At 34.8% G+C, this 16,051-nt stretch overlaps 1 long non-coding RNA gene across 1 annotated transcript; it reads left to right on the top strand.

Annotated features, from left to right (window-relative positions):
* The first annotated feature begins 261 nt into the window (after nt 1-261).
* Nucleotides 262-6,666, top strand: LOC135199421 (uncharacterized). The gene is made up of 2 exons (XR_010311067.1): nt 262-965; nt 6,289-6,666. It is a non-coding gene; the product is annotated as an uncharacterized LOC135199421 (long non-coding RNA).
* Nucleotides 6,667-16,051: the final 9,385 nt, after the last annotated feature.

Genomic DNA, 16,051 nt, shown 5'->3' with positions numbered 1-16,051 from the left:
GGGTAACCCATTTTTGACGTGTTCTCTCTTCCTCAACGAAAGAAGATAACATCAGCCCTACTGCTGATTATTCTCTCCTTTACAGGCTGAGGTATTGTGCCTATGCGTTCCAGTTCTTCCAGTTATCCTGCATCGAAAGCAGTTTGTTTCCTCCACCTCTGGGTGAGCACTGTTTTCTCGTTTCACTGCATTTTCACTTTGAACTTTGGCTGCTAGTGGACAAAAACTCGTTGTTCAAGTCTGAATCTGTGTATGATGTAATCATAATTATTTATAATTGTATATGTGTGTGTGTTGACAGGTGTCGGTTGGCCTCCTAGCCGGGTGTGCAAATGTAGGCTGATTTCTGTTTTTGTTTATTTGTAGAGGTAATACGTCCAGAGTGTACTGGCAGAGGTGTATGGCCAGCATTGCACCGGTTAAGCATGTGTGGGAGTTTGATATGGAGCGCCAAGGTGTAAGTTACTGTATTGATTAATCATATGTACTTATATTTATGATGAATTTGGCAATGTTATAGTGGGATATACTGTATGTTTGTATTTGTAATGGAGTTAGTGTTATTGCTGTGTTGGGTACAATGGACTGCTTACATTTTATATTTGATTTTACGAATATTGCTGTGTTGTTTTGCATATTTTATTAGGATTACATTTTAAGTGTCTGTTTACAATTTGGAGGTTTGTTTTAATTTGGAAACTTGTTTACAGGCTGAATGTTACTCAATAAAGTATTCATGTGGCACTTGGTGACTGTATCTACCCGATCCATACAATTCAGCACCTGCTACCCATGGTTGAGGGAACTTTGATTGGACATTCTACACATCCCTGCTAGTCAAGATGGATCGAGCCAAGACAGTGCGTACATCGGAGAGGAGGAAATTCAACCGAACCCTGAAACTGTTCGACGAGAGTGTGAAGCAAGACGACTCGACAGAGATTTTGAAGCCTGCATTTGATGAGGTCTGTGACGCCTATAAGAGGTTAGAAAAGGCTAATGATGATTTTATTTTCGTGCATTGATGAGTCTCATGAGAATTATGTTAGCCTATTAGAATCGGCTGAGGATTATATAATTGAAGTGTATAGGTTGAAATGTAAGGCACATTCTCAAATACTTGCGAAAATAGACAGTGAAAAGGGTAAGCAAAAAACAGACAACACAAAGTTTATAGTTAAGAAGCTTGAACCTCCTAGATTTGACGGACAAATAAGACTGTACCCATCCTTTAGAAAGGACTTTGACAGATTAATGATTAAGAACTATGGGGAGGATCCATATGTCCTTAAGCAGTGTTTGTTAGGCGAGGCCTTGAAAGTGGTACTTGGGGTTGATGATGATTTCCATAAGATGATGGCCAGACTTGATGAAAAATTTGGAAATGTAACAAAAGTGGTGGACTCTGTTTTGTGTGAGATAAGAGCCCTTAAGCCTGTGCCAGAAGGCAACAACAAAAAACTTGTGGAATTGGTGAATACTGTGGAGAGGGGATGGCTTGATATGTGTAAGCTAGATCTTAAATCAGAAATGAATAACACTACTGTAATTAGCTTAGTAGAAAAGCTCTTACCCCCAACATTGAAAAGGGAATGGGTTTTAAAAGCTAGTGAGTCCCAAAGTGAGAAGGAATTTGGAAAAATTATTAGCATTTTTAGAAAAAGAAAGGAAGGTAATAGAGTATGTGCAGGAAGGAGTGAGGTCAAGTACAACCACTGATAGGGCAGCAGTGCACAGTGCGACTCATGAGGATCACTGTTATACAGATAATTGAATGAAGCAATTAAGCAGTTAAGAGAAAACCAAGAGTCGCAACAACAACAATTAAATGAATGTATTGTAACATGAACCAAATTGCTTCAAACTTATCAAATCAAGCTAGGAGTAGACCTAACATGTCACCTAACATTAATAAGAACTGTTGGTTTCATGGTACAGCTTCCCATAGCATTTTGGATTGTTCAGGGTTTCAGCACTTGGATAATAAATCTAAATATGAGCTGTTAAAAAGCAATAGAGTATGCTTCATCTGCTTACGAAAGGGACATGTCAGTAGTGACTGTTTGAACAGAGAGTTATGTCATATTAAAGATCAAAATAATGAAGTATGTGGCAGACGTCACCACCCTATTCTCCATTCTTTGTTTGTACAAAATTATTTCACCAGTCGAGTACAGGGATCAAATAACTTATTGTCGAGGGAGGGAGTATTGTTGATGATTGGACATATGCAGAGTAAAGGGCAAAAGGTGGCAACATTGTGGGATCCAGGTTCAAATTTAACCATGATTACGCATCGGATGGCAAACAAGTTGGGTTTGAGAGGTAAAGATGTAAGTCTCACTGTAACTAAAGTTGGAAATAGCACTGAGCTGTTTGACAGTAAAGTTTATAATGTGCCAATTACTGATTTGACTGGTACTGAATGGACTATTGAAGCTTGTGGTATCAATGCAAATTACATCTGACATTGCAGAATTTGACACCACATTGATAGCTAAATTATTTGGTGTAGAGGAGTGGAAAATTTGTCGGCCAACAGCAAGGTAGATTTGTTAATTGGCGTGGATCACAGTAGCATGATACCTCAAGTGGTTAGAACCATTGATACCTTACAGCTAATGCAAAACAATTTTGGAATGTGTGTAAGAGGTTCATATCCAGTTATGAATAAGAATATGGGTACTAATGACATCATACCACGATACAGTGAGAACCTCTCAAAACAGTTAGAAGATTTTTTTTCAGTTGAAAATTTTGGAACTTCATGTATACCTAAATGTAGTGGTTGTAAATGTGGGAAGTGTTCATTGAGTGGGGAACATAGCTTGAAGGAGGAAATGGAATTAAAAACAGATAGAAGAAGGACTTAATTATGATTCAATAAATGGGTATTGGATTGCAAGCTATCCATGGATTAAGGATCCTAACAAACTCCCTAATAATGTTTCCCTTGCATATGGAAGACTAAAATCTACTGAACGAAGGTTAATAAAGCTCGGGAGCGATTACTCTAAAAAATATAATGATCAGATTTTAGATATGGTTCATAGGGAAGTTGCTAGAAAATTGAACATAGATGAGATAAGTAATTATAATGGTCCCGTTCACTACTTGCCCCACCATGAAGTCCACAAGCCAGACTCAGTTTCTACCCCTTTGAGAATTGTGTTCAACTCTTCTTCCTCTTATCTTGGTCACGTACTCAATGATTAACTTTTGCAAAGGGCCCTGATGTGCTAAACAACATGATTGCTATACTGATACGTTTTAGGCAACATGCTGTGGCCTTCGTAGCAGATATTTAAGAAAATGTACAACTCTGTACGAATTTCAGAACTTGATCAACATACTCATAGGTTTTTGTGGCGGGACTTAGAAACTGACAGAGAGCCAGATCACTATGTGCTTACTAGTGTGACCTTTGGTGATAGACCTAGTGGCATAATAGCAATGATGGCCTTACATAAAACCACCGAGATGGATGAATCCTTTCCCCTAACTGCAGAGTTGATCAATCGCAACTCGTATGTTGATGATATACTGTCAAGTGTATCGACGGTTGAAAGGGCTAAGAGAAGTATTGTAGAAAGCTAATGCAATATTATCTCGGGGAGGATTTCAGATCAAGCACTGGTTATGTCAGGTGAGAGTCCAGAAGATAATTTTCTTAACATCTTGAAAACTGATAAGGAAAAGGTACTGGGGTTGAACTGGAATCCTAAGGAGGACCTGTTTTTCTATGTGATAAAGATAAATTGTTTCTCTAAGAAAGTAAAAAATATTCGAATGGAGCCACCCATAAAGAAATCAGAAATCGATGAGAAACTCCCAAATACGTTAAATCGAAGGATGGTACTCAGTCAAACTACTTCGGTATATGATCCCCTTGGGTTCATTGTGCCATTCACCTTGAAAGCAAAGTTGCTTATGCGCGATTTACTAACCACCATCAGTGAAAAGGAGCGAAGATTAGATTGGGATGAAGCAATGCCACAGTATATGTATGAAAGATGGAAAAAGAAAGTTATTTAAAGAAATGTATGAGTTAGAAACTTTGACGTTCCATAGATGTGTGAAGCCTAAAGACGCCGTTGGTAAGCCTGATTTAGTCATTTTTGCAGATGCAAGTAAGTTAGCTTATGGAGCCTGTGCGTACTTGAGGTGGAAAGTGAGGGAAGGACCCTTTGTAAGTAAACTCTTGATGGCAAAGAATAGGATTGCTCCTACTCGACAGCTCACCATCCCACGGTTAGAGTTGTGTGGGGCTGTGTTGGCCTGCCGGTTGAGGACTGTGATTGAGAAGGAAATAGACATTGAACTTGAGTCAGTCATACATATTATTGATTCATCTATTATCAGAGCACAAATTTGTAATAAGTCAAGCAGTTTTAATATTTTTGTCGCTACTAGAGTAGCAGAAATTCAAACTAAATCAAAATCTGTTGAATGGTTTTGGACATCCTCAGGAAATAATCCAGCAGACTTAACTACAAGACCTACACACCCTATGCTTTTAGATTCTGATTCTTTATGGCAGAATGGACCCCCATTTATGTGTTTACCTGTTAGTGAATGGCCCATCAGTCAGTCAAATGATCTCGAACTACCAGATATTGCTCCAGTCAAAATTGTAAATAATCTATATAGGGATAATACTGTTATAATTGATGTAAATAAATATGGTAGTTACAGTAAGCTTTTAAGAGTGACTGCTAGAGTTTTGAAGGCAGTTAGGTTGAGGTCATTTAAAGGTGTCTTTTTAGTTCCTCACTCAGATGATCTGAAAGTAGCAGAGGATATATGGGTGGGGTGGGTCCAGAAGACTATAGCTGGTGACTGGGAAAAGAGATATGAGAGACTTGGAGCTGATGAATGAGGAAGGTTTAATATGTGTTTGGTCAAAGGATTTCAGTATGGCTGAAGGATAATTGGAACAGGAGTACATTTGTATTGTTACCTGTTAGGCATTCATTCACAAGATTGTATGTTAAACACATCCATGAGATAGATCATGCTGGTGTAGAGGTAACCTTAGCCAAATTGCAATCTAAGTTTTGGGTGCCTGGAGCCAGGAAACTTATAAAGTCAGTGAAGGCTCGGTGTGTCATTTGTGCGTAAATTGGCTAAGAAGACTGAAGAGCAATGGCAATGGGTCACAGTGTCCATCTGAGAGACTTCAACCCGCCCCACCCTTTTTTAATACAGCTATTGATTTGTTTGGACCATTTATTGTGAAAGACACGGTCAAGAGGCGCACTAGAAAAAGGGTTTATGGGATAATCTTTAATTGTATGGTGAGTAGAGCTGTGTACTTAGATTTAGCAGAGGGTTATGATACAGAGAATTTTTTTAATGACATTACGTAGGTTTGTCTCCATAAGAGGATTTCCAAAGCGTATGCATTCAGATGGAGGCACACAGTTAGTAGCAGCTAACAAAGAATTGCGAACTATGGCCAGGAACTGGAATATGACACAAATTTTAGAGTTTGGTAGTGTTTTCGGAATGAGTTGGACATTCAACAAGTCTGCAGATGCTCCATGGGAGAATGGGTGCAGCGAATCTCTGATAAAGTCTGTAAAGAGATGTATTATGATGTCTGTTGGTACTAATATTCTTTCATGGAGTGAGCTTCAGACTTGTATGTTTGAGATTGCTAATTTAATGAATAGCCGTCCAATTGGTCTCAAACCAGGGTTTGATCCCAGTTTGGGCATTTATCTTTGCCCTAATGACTTGCTCTTAGGTCATACAGGTATCAGAGTCCCAAGTGGATTATGGGATGAAAGTAATAATCCAAGGCAAAGTTTTCAGTTTATGCAGAAGATTGTAAATTCTTTTTGGAAGAGGTGGCATCGAGATTATTTTTCTTCACTTTTAGTTAGGCAAAAATGGCATACTCAGCGTAGGAATTTGAGACCAGGTGATATTGTACTTATACAGGAAAATAATATTGTAAAGGGTGCATGGAAAATGGCCGAAGTTGCCGTAGCTGTACCTGGAAGTGATGGTCATGTACGAGATGTAACCTTGAGGTATAAAGTGCATAAACCAGGTCCACAGTACAAAGGTCAAACCGATATGTTTAATTAAACGGTCCTCTCATAGACTGATAGTTTTACTTCCTGTTGAAGAGCGTGGTGAATTGTTGAGTTATGGTGGGGGGAGTGTATGATGTAATCATAATTATTTATAATTGTATATGTGTGTGTGTTGACAGGTGTCGGTTGGCCTCCTAGCCGGGTGTGCAAATGTAGGCTGATTTCTGTTTTTGTTTATTTGTAGAGGTAATACGTCCAGAGTGTACTGGCAGAGGTGTATGGCCAGCATTGCACCGGTTAAGCATGTGTGGGAGTTTGATATGGAGCGCCAAGGTGTAAGTTACTGTATTGATTAATCATATGTACTTATATTTATGATGAATTTGGCAATGTTATAGTGGGATATACTGTATGTTTGTATTTGTAATGGAGTTAGTGTTATTGCTGTGTTGGGTACAATGGACTGCTTACATTTTATATTTGATTTTACGAATATTGCTGTGTTGTTTTGCATATTTTATTAGGATTACATTTTAAGTGTCTGTTTACAATTTGGAGGTTTGTTTTAATTTGGAAACTTGTTTACAGGCTGAATGTTACTCAATAAAGTATTCATGTGGCACTTGGTGACTGTATCTACCCGATCCATACAATCTGGAACTAGAGCTTGTTCCTGTTGCAGTTCTTCTCGCAGGGATGTTCTTCGAAGCCAATTTTGAATGGCGTTAAGTTTGTGTTTATGCCCATCTGTTTGCAATTAAGAAGGCACGACGTTTTGTATTGCCTTTTTAGATAAATTACTACATAAGTAATTATAATGGTTTGGAAAGCAAAACCCTCTGGCAGGCCAAAGCAAGTCGTCGGTCTGAAAAAGAAAGTACTAGTTACTACTTATGTCTCTGCTATAAGCACCGGACTATGGAATTTTGTAGTAGATAATAAAAAGCCTTGTACCTTGATAAATATCCTTTAAATATGCTCAGATCGAAGCTGACAGATAAATAGAAAAAAATACTGCATTAAGAAAGAACAACAGCTTATTCCTTAACTGATGAAGAAATAGGGCTGGAACATACATGAAATCGAACGAATCCAGAGGGAGACAGATATTTCGTCAAGCTAACTGGTATTCTGTCTTGGCAATTCATAAGCTGTAATAACAGCCTCATGTTCCTAAGCCCGATGACACAATCTCTACAATCGGATTAGCATTACCTGTCGCCGACTACAATTCAATTACTTGGATAACACTTGAAAGCTTGAGCCTCTGAGCTCCTTCCAAGAAAGATTCATGCAAACTATAACAAGCTCTTACACTTGCCAGAAAAACTACTGCGAAATCAAATAATTTTAGTTATGTCACTAAATAAGAAATATTTATCGATAGAAATAGTAAAATCTTATTTTGGAAGAGAGTAAAAGTGCCCTTTGCGAGGTTTATTATTAATAAATATATCAGGTTTACCAAATGCGATATTGATAACGACAGTTATATCGACGCATCTAAGAGGAACTTTAATAACTTGCTGAAATGATGGAGATGATGAAAGCCTCCCATTCCCTTGAAGAGGATTTAGTCAGGAAGTAATTATTTCCTTTTCGAAATAGAACTTCTAGTATGATTTTAGATGAATATGGAATCCATTCCAAAAAAGATCAGTTGTATAATCCAGCTATGCTCTAGATGAAACTCCTTGGTGAACATCATATGATATAGTATATACATATAAATAAATATTTGTATACGTGTATATATATGTATGTGTGCGTGTAATATCATATATATATATATATATTACGTATCATAATATATAAATATATATATATATAATATATTATATATATATATTATAATATATATATAGATGTATTAATTAGTATATTGCTACTTTCAAAATACATATTTCCCCTCTTTGAAATGTCATGTAGAATTTTGCAACATTTTTTCAGATTCCTAGATAGCTTAGAATAGGATGTTTTAAAATGTGTGTTCAGATTTCGCATTACATATTGTAAAAGAATAAATAACGTAGCATGTAAAAAGAGAGAGAATTTCTTTGTCTGTTCGAAACTACGAATGTTTAACTTTTATGTCAACACTTTAAGATTAGAGGGTCTGCGAGATCCGTTTGCTTTCCTAATTCTGTCAACGCATTTGATAGTGAGCTCGAATCTTTGCGTTGTTATCAAAACATGTCAATCTTAATTGTCGCTCAGCCTCCGTTTCGATCGAGTAGAGTACGTCTTTTTTTTTTTAACAGACTGGACTCGTACACGTATGTCTTTGATCAATGCCACGTGGAGATTGCACATTTTTTATGTGAAGTTGCGTCAGATTTCCGAAGCATTTGTGCCAAGAATGTTTTGTATCATATCTCCAGTCCAGTTTCCGCAAGGAAGAGATTTCATTATATCATAGAACCTCGAGGGGGTTAGATCCCCCCCTCTCTCTCTCTCTCTCTCCCGCGACATCCTTGAGATTATATTAACGTAACGTAAACTGGTCACTCGTAACTTAGAATTTCATATTTGATATTTCTTGTAGTTTATTTAGTGTTATTTAGTTTCTTTTGTGGAATCTGAACAAACATTGTTTCGTAACGGCGCCTGATTTTTGTGAAAGTGCATAAAACAAGACTGCAGCAAAGATAGAAGTTGGTATACCAAAAAGGTAAAGTGTGTTATATTTTTATTAGTTGCAACTAATAACTAATAACGGTTAGGTAATAACTAATAGCTAATAATTGTTAGGAACAGTGATTAACTAATAACTAATATTTAATGGTTATGATGGTTTGGTTAACTAACAACAGGTGGTTATGAAGGTTTGGTAAAAACTGATGGTTACAATGTTTTGAGTGAAAAGATTTACACTTTTACACATTGAATATTTTTGTGTTTTGTGTTTGTTCCACTGTTTGTGCACTTGTTCATTTTCTTATTGAAGTGTGCCTTTTTATTTTATATTTTCATTTCCATTCACAATTTAATTGACTTAGTTGTTTTCATTGCTTAATCATTGCCCATTTAATTAAATTTAACACTTGTGAATTGATTTGCATTTACTTAGAATTCTTTTCAAGTTTTGTTGTTGTTTAGTACTTGTGAATTGATTTCAAATTTTCAATTATTGCCTAACACTTTTGAATTTCAATTGAATTAATTTTCTTGAATTTTGTGATAAGTTAATTTTGATTTAATTTTACTTAATTTGATTCAAGAATTAATTACACTTTACTTTGTTTTCAAGTAACAGTAATTTTCCCTGATATTGTGAATTTCACTTATAAATTTTGAATTTAATAACAAATTTTTGTATTTAAAATTTTTATAAGTGTTTTTATTTCTAACCAGTATATTTGCATTTAATTTTGATTATATTTATGTTAGGTAGAAACATAGAGTGGTAATTGATTTGCTTTCCTTCAATTTACTTGAAGTGTCTTAGAACCAGGGAAGTACTTAGACTTCTGAAATCAGGGAAATACTTAAACTTTTAAAGTTGTTGATGGAGTGATGCCCTTTGATTAATTCAATTACTTACAAGATTACCTCACACCTGTTTTGATGAACTTAGTCTGATTTTCTGCAATACTGGTAAGTGTTAAGGGATCAATGTTGCCTTTAGAGTATTCAGTCGTTTAATACGTGTTATGAGGGTTCAGGTGTCTGGCTTTTGTAAGGTAACATTAAATGAATGGGAAGTGTAGTAACCAGATACTTGGCACTTCGTAACAATATATATATATATTATATATATATATATATATATATATATATATATATATACATATATATAGTGTGTGTATGTGTGTGTGTGTAAATAAAGGTTTTTGCCACGAATGAAAATTGAAAATCGAGATAGCCAAAAACTTTTGGTCTAGCACGACCCTTTACTTAGTAAAGGGTCGTGCTAGACCGAAAGTTCTCGGCTATCTCGCTTTTCAATTTTCCTTCGTGGCAAAAACCTTTATTTATACATAGTATCATGTTTTAATTTTATACTTTGTGATCAAGTTATTCATATATATATATATATATATATATATATATATATATATATATATATATATATATATGTGTGTGTGTGTGTGTGTGTGTGTGTGTGCGTGTGTCTGTGTGTGTGTAAATAAATAAATTCTTTTGTTAAAACAGGATACATCTTAAGAATAAAAGGCCCATTAAAACACTCTAGTTTATAGCTAAAGACTATATTTTAGTGGACTGACTCCCACCCTTATCAAATAGTGAATGACAAAGTGGGTTACATTTGCGAAATATATAGTGGGAGATATGCCCTTAGGTGATGCCTGGGGTCACTGCTATGCCGATGTTGGTTCTGCCAGTTGTCTTAATCCGTTTCACCGTTGCCTTAAGGAAGATATTGTCTATATGGTCAGAGTCCCAGGCTCCATTGGAATGGTTGATCCTATAATCTTGTTGTTTTATCAGTGAAGATTCTACGATCTGACATTTGTATCGACAGCTGCTCTTATATAAAATTTGGGATGAGTGCCAATCCATGCCTGCTTATGTTGAGTTAATCGTTCCAAAAGAAATTTTCCTGCGAATTCACAAGAAAATCTTACATAAAAATACGAAAATTCTTGCAAATGAGTTGGAAATGATGGAAGGTTAGATTTACAGAGGCATTTTGCTGGAAGATTCTGCAGTTAGTAAACAGGGGACTACATTAAGTAGATATGTAAGGAAGAAATTGTCCTCTGGAAAATGAGTTTATATTCTGAATATACTTTCCTTTTCTCAGTTTCAAGTTACCAGCTATACTTAAAAATTCTCTCTATAAACCCATTCTCTCACTTATACAGGATGCTTATGCATCAAAGGCTAAACTCGTCCATTTTCAGAAAAGAAAACGATTATTCATATTCCTCTTAACCACAACCAATTGAGAGGTTTTCTGTTTCCCTGGCATGAGTGGGTTGCAAACCCTCCACTGAATTGGGTCGCTTTTCCTTGTATGTAACTTTTACGTTGAATAAATCTTTATGTTTGTGTTCTTCTCCCAGATGCGTCAGGTCTCTTGTGTGGACTTTCGCGGAAGAGCTAATTATTTACTAACTTCTTCCTTCGCGCCAAACTCCAGACACTTGGACGCCCTTCATTATCCGGAACACCGGGAAGTTTCCTTCCACTGGGAGTCGAGACAAGGCTTTATCGTTGTCCGACATGACCTGGTCTTCGTTCTGTTATCCTTTTTTTTCTACCATGTATTCGTGGGTTTCCTTTAATTTGATTTCATTAGAACAAACCTTAATAGTTGGATGTTTGAACAAATGTTAAATGGGTATCACACAAATAAGAAACCATTAACCCTAACTAATATAATATATTGAGCTAAAAACTGAACAAAAACCAAAACAGGAAAATCGAGGCCCACATGTCATCAATTTGGTGATGGGTATCTAGGTTTCATCACATCTGATGAAAATTCACCAGACCAGCATCAGCAGCAGCAGCTCTCCTCTGGCGCTGGTAATCCACGAGTTCCCCCAATCATTTTTTCACCTTTTCCATTTCATGCTGCGAAAGCGACAGAATGTTAACTTGGATTGAACTCGGATTTTGTGATCTAACCATGAAGACTGAATTATTTTTGGTAGCGGAGATATAATGGAAATTAAGACTATATATTTAAGCATTTGTCCTTTGATCATTGTAGTGTGATTATTAGCATGCCTCGTCATCCGTGAGACTGTTACGATTTTCTCACGTGAGATTCTGATGTTAATAAATTAAAATTATGACCTGGGCCAAATCAACCATTTTAATTTGAGTGTAGACGTCAGATCAGTGTGCATCAATCAATCATAGAAATTCATTAACCTCATAAATATGACAAGGTTATTGTTTAATATGTAATAACAATATGAGTTTTTCCGTAAAAAAAAAAAGATAGAAAAGCGACCCGAGTCATCCGAGGCTTTCCGGCCACATTACCGGGAAGTGATGGTTAATAAGACAATAATCATATTAGAGCTACAATTAATATAATATCACAGATATCTTATTTGAGTTTCTAAGATGATGTCAATTTGTTGACCTTGTGACCTTGAAAACAGCAGAAGTTCATAATCCTTGCATTTAAATAATGAGGAAACGATGGTGGACCTTCATGTGCAAAATCATGAAAAATGCATGAGAAGTGTAAGCGGTAATCATGATACTTTAGACGAAAAATCAACTTCGCGATGGTTAAGTTTGGAAACAAAATCGTGTGTGTGAAGGTTCCCCCACAACCCTTCGAATCCCAATGGATCTCTTTTCATTGCCTGGGCAATGAATGATGAACCTAGTAGTCAGTCAACTGTGGTATATTTCTGTCAGGGTGGAGGAGAACGCAGGGTTTGCAACATCATCCTGAAAGATTTCCGTAGCAATTGAAAACGCGTCAAAAGAAAAGTGTATTGGTCATAAGAATAATATATTATTGGCATTAAAGAAAATCGAGCCTAGTGTTTAAGGTTTAAGTAAGAGTTTTCATGTAAAAAATATGAAATGTTAAATAAAGGGTCTGTAGGTAAACAATCGTTTTTTGGGGGAGTTCACTCATTACAGTTCTTGACGGGATTTTATTATTATCATTATGTAACAGAAAACTTTTTCTTTCAAGATAATGCACGCTTTGAAGTATCTTCGAGACTTTATAGCGGAGTAATTGGTTTCAGTTTCCTTGTTTATTATTTATCTAAAGAATTAGGCAGCATACGTTATGTGTCGATTTGTAAGAATATATATATATATATATATATATATATATATATATATATATATATATATTATATATATATATATATATATATATGTGTGTGTGTGTGTGTGTGTGTGTGTGTGTGTGTGTGTTACATTTTTGAATTTTTTCTTTTTAACTGATGGTTGATAAGCAGATATGATGAAGAATGACATTATTTGAAACGTGGATGTCATCATTTTGACTCCGTGGAAACAGGGGAGATCTTAAAAGGACAGATTCAGCATTAGCTCCGAAAATGCTGACGCAATCACCTTGAGTAGCGCCCAAGTGGAAGTCGCTGCCTAAGCAGAACCGACCACGTCCTGTGTCCGGTCATAAGTGGAAGTAAGAATCTGGTTTTGAGTAGATTTTATGGCCGTGATAATGAGCTTTTATGACGTCACGCTTTACTGTAGTGCAATGAACTTGTGATGAATCAATGACGTCATATATTTGGGAGTGTCTTGTGAGTAAGTTCGTGCTTGCATACGTACGAGCTGTTTCCCCTACATAATGGGAGAGTAAGATAACTGGGCTCTTGGAAGCAGCCCCTATGTCTTGATTGTTTTAGTGCGTGTGCTTTCGGTTGAATGGGTAAGTGTACTTTTAAGCCCAGGTGTGGCTTTGTCTTTTTATATTTTAAACCTTTGTTTCAGAGATGTCCTTTTCCATATGACTTTTTGTTTACAATTTATTTATGTGGGCTTTCTTTCTTTTGCATATCCCAGATGTTTCTGGTGATGGGAACTTATCTGGCCTCTGGGCCTTAAGGCAAGTCTACCAGGTTTGGTACCCTGGAAAACCGGGAAATGTGGAGTTTCCCTTATGGAGTGGTCTTACTTACAAGACTGTGTTATGACTTTCCTAGTTGCCTATTTTATGACTAAACTAATGTTAATTATTGTAGAGAAAGAGGTGGACGGGTTTGGTTCGATCCCCAGGGTTATTTGAGTTATTTGGATTTTGAATTTTGACTTATTCAGTTAAACATTTGTTCCTTTGACAATTTGATTTATTTAGTTAATCTTTTTATTCTTAAGTAAATGTATTTTTGTATTTCATAAGTCTTATTTAGTTACCTTAGTAATTGTGTGTGTGTGTGTGTGTGTGTGTGTGTGTGATAGAGATAGAGAGAGAGAGAGAGAGAATGTCACCTCAGTGCCTAGCTGCTATAAGGCCATTGCTACCAAACAAAATATTTTTTTGTTTTGATTTTGAAACTATATATAGATATGTATATATATATGTATATATATATATATATATATATATATATATATATATATATATATATATATATATATATATATATATATATAGATATAGATATAGATATAGATATATATATATATATATATATATATATATATATATATATATAGATATATATTATATATATATATATGTTGTAACTAATAAGAAAATGGCCTTTTAGGTCTAACGGGCGACTAAAATGACGATTTAGTTTAAACGTAAAATCTTTGAGCGTTTTAACTTAATAATGTTAATTTTTTTTTTTAAGCTAAAGCGTTATCCTTTTAACTTAAATTGGTATGGTTTTCGCGGATAAGAATACTTATTCCATTATTATTATTTGAAAGGTAAAGAATTAGGTTTTAAAACTAATAATATATAAAAAAAATATATCCTTAATATTAATAATAGGAAAAGAAAACGCAGATTACTGCTCGTTTTTTATTTACTGCGCTGTCTCCTGCATAACAAATTGATAGCAGTTGTCATCGTATTCTTCATAAAGATCATATATTTTTTTTCTAATTTCCTCGAATTTTTTACGCGCCCTTTCAGGTATATGTACACTTATTTTTTCAAATGCTTCAACAAGGTCTTCATTACCATCAATACCAACAAACACATATCCTATCCCATTCCGGAACTGACTAATGTTAATTTGTTCCTTTGTCTTTTGTTTAAACTCATTAAATAACTCCTTTACCCTCTTAACAGCTTCATTATATTCTTCATTAAAACCTTCGAGCATCCCCTCAGTACGTGAATCATCCTCTTTCAAGTAATCACATATTTTTTCGTTCAATACACGAATTTTATAACGAATTCGGAGGACCCGTCTACTGTTTCGAAGTATTCATCGTTGTCGAGTTCATCTAGCCTTTGGCACAATTCATTGTATTCTTCGCCTCGTTCGCTTTCGCACTTGTCACATGATTCCTGCACATATGTTAATTTTCCTACTTCCTCGTGCAATTTGCAATCTTTACAAATTTCCTTCACTATTTTTAGTATCAACATGATGATTTAGAGTCGTCTGTTGTAGATTCACAATACAATGAAGGTGAAGATGTGAGACACCACCGCTGACTGGTCCGGTTAGAACAGTAAGGCACCCTATAAGAAATGCCCGCATTTATATAATGGCAGGTAACATACAAACATGGAATTAATTAATTAAATTAATAAATACATATAATATATATATTATATTTTATATTTATATATATAATAATATATATATACCACACTTATATTATTTTATATAAATATAAAATAATATATATATTTTATTAATCTTTCCTTTAATTAAAAAAAAAGACAAAGATCTATGGCAAAATATATCGGTATTGATGCTATTGAACAGTTATGTATCAAGAAAATGAAAAAATATATTAGGAATATAACTAAAGGCATGGGAATAAACTTGGATACAAATGTAATTAATCATACCCTAGCAATATTATTATCATCTACTAATAATTCAATTGAAGGTATATACGACATTATTAACCTTTTTGCTGAAGATATCATTCCTTTGTTTAAGAGACATCGTTGTCAACATCAACGTCGTAAATTTTCGATTCAACGAAAGGTGACGGCAAATTCAAATCGCCATCTTCATAGACAAACTATAGGAAAGTTAATTAAACAACATATTTTTCGAGACGGCAATACTATAGCAGAATTATCAAAATTCTTTTATTGTGATGATTCAAATCTTTACATTTTTTTATATACATTTTTCAAAAAGAGTATTACATGCGTATCGAAATTAGCAAAATTAATTTTAAAAACTCACTATAAAATTAATTGTTCATTCAAAGATAAACATTGTTATATTGATTTTGAATATAATATTCGTAATAAAAATTCATATACAACCATGGAAGTCAAATGATGCTTCTTTGACATTAAGTACACAAAAGCCTTTAACTAAAACAATATTAACTCAATATTAGGAAAATGTATTGCCAAAGAATTTGATTTTATCCAAAAATAT

Source organism: Macrobrachium nipponense, chromosome 25, assembly GCF_015104395.2.
Source record: "Macrobrachium nipponense isolate FS-2020 chromosome 25, ASM1510439v2, whole genome shotgun sequence".
Classification (NCBI taxonomy): domain Eukaryota; kingdom Metazoa; phylum Arthropoda; class Malacostraca; order Decapoda; family Palaemonidae; genus Macrobrachium; species Macrobrachium nipponense.
The sequence above is the reverse complement of the archived record's forward strand: the minus strand, read 5'-3'. Positions and strand labels throughout refer to the sequence as shown.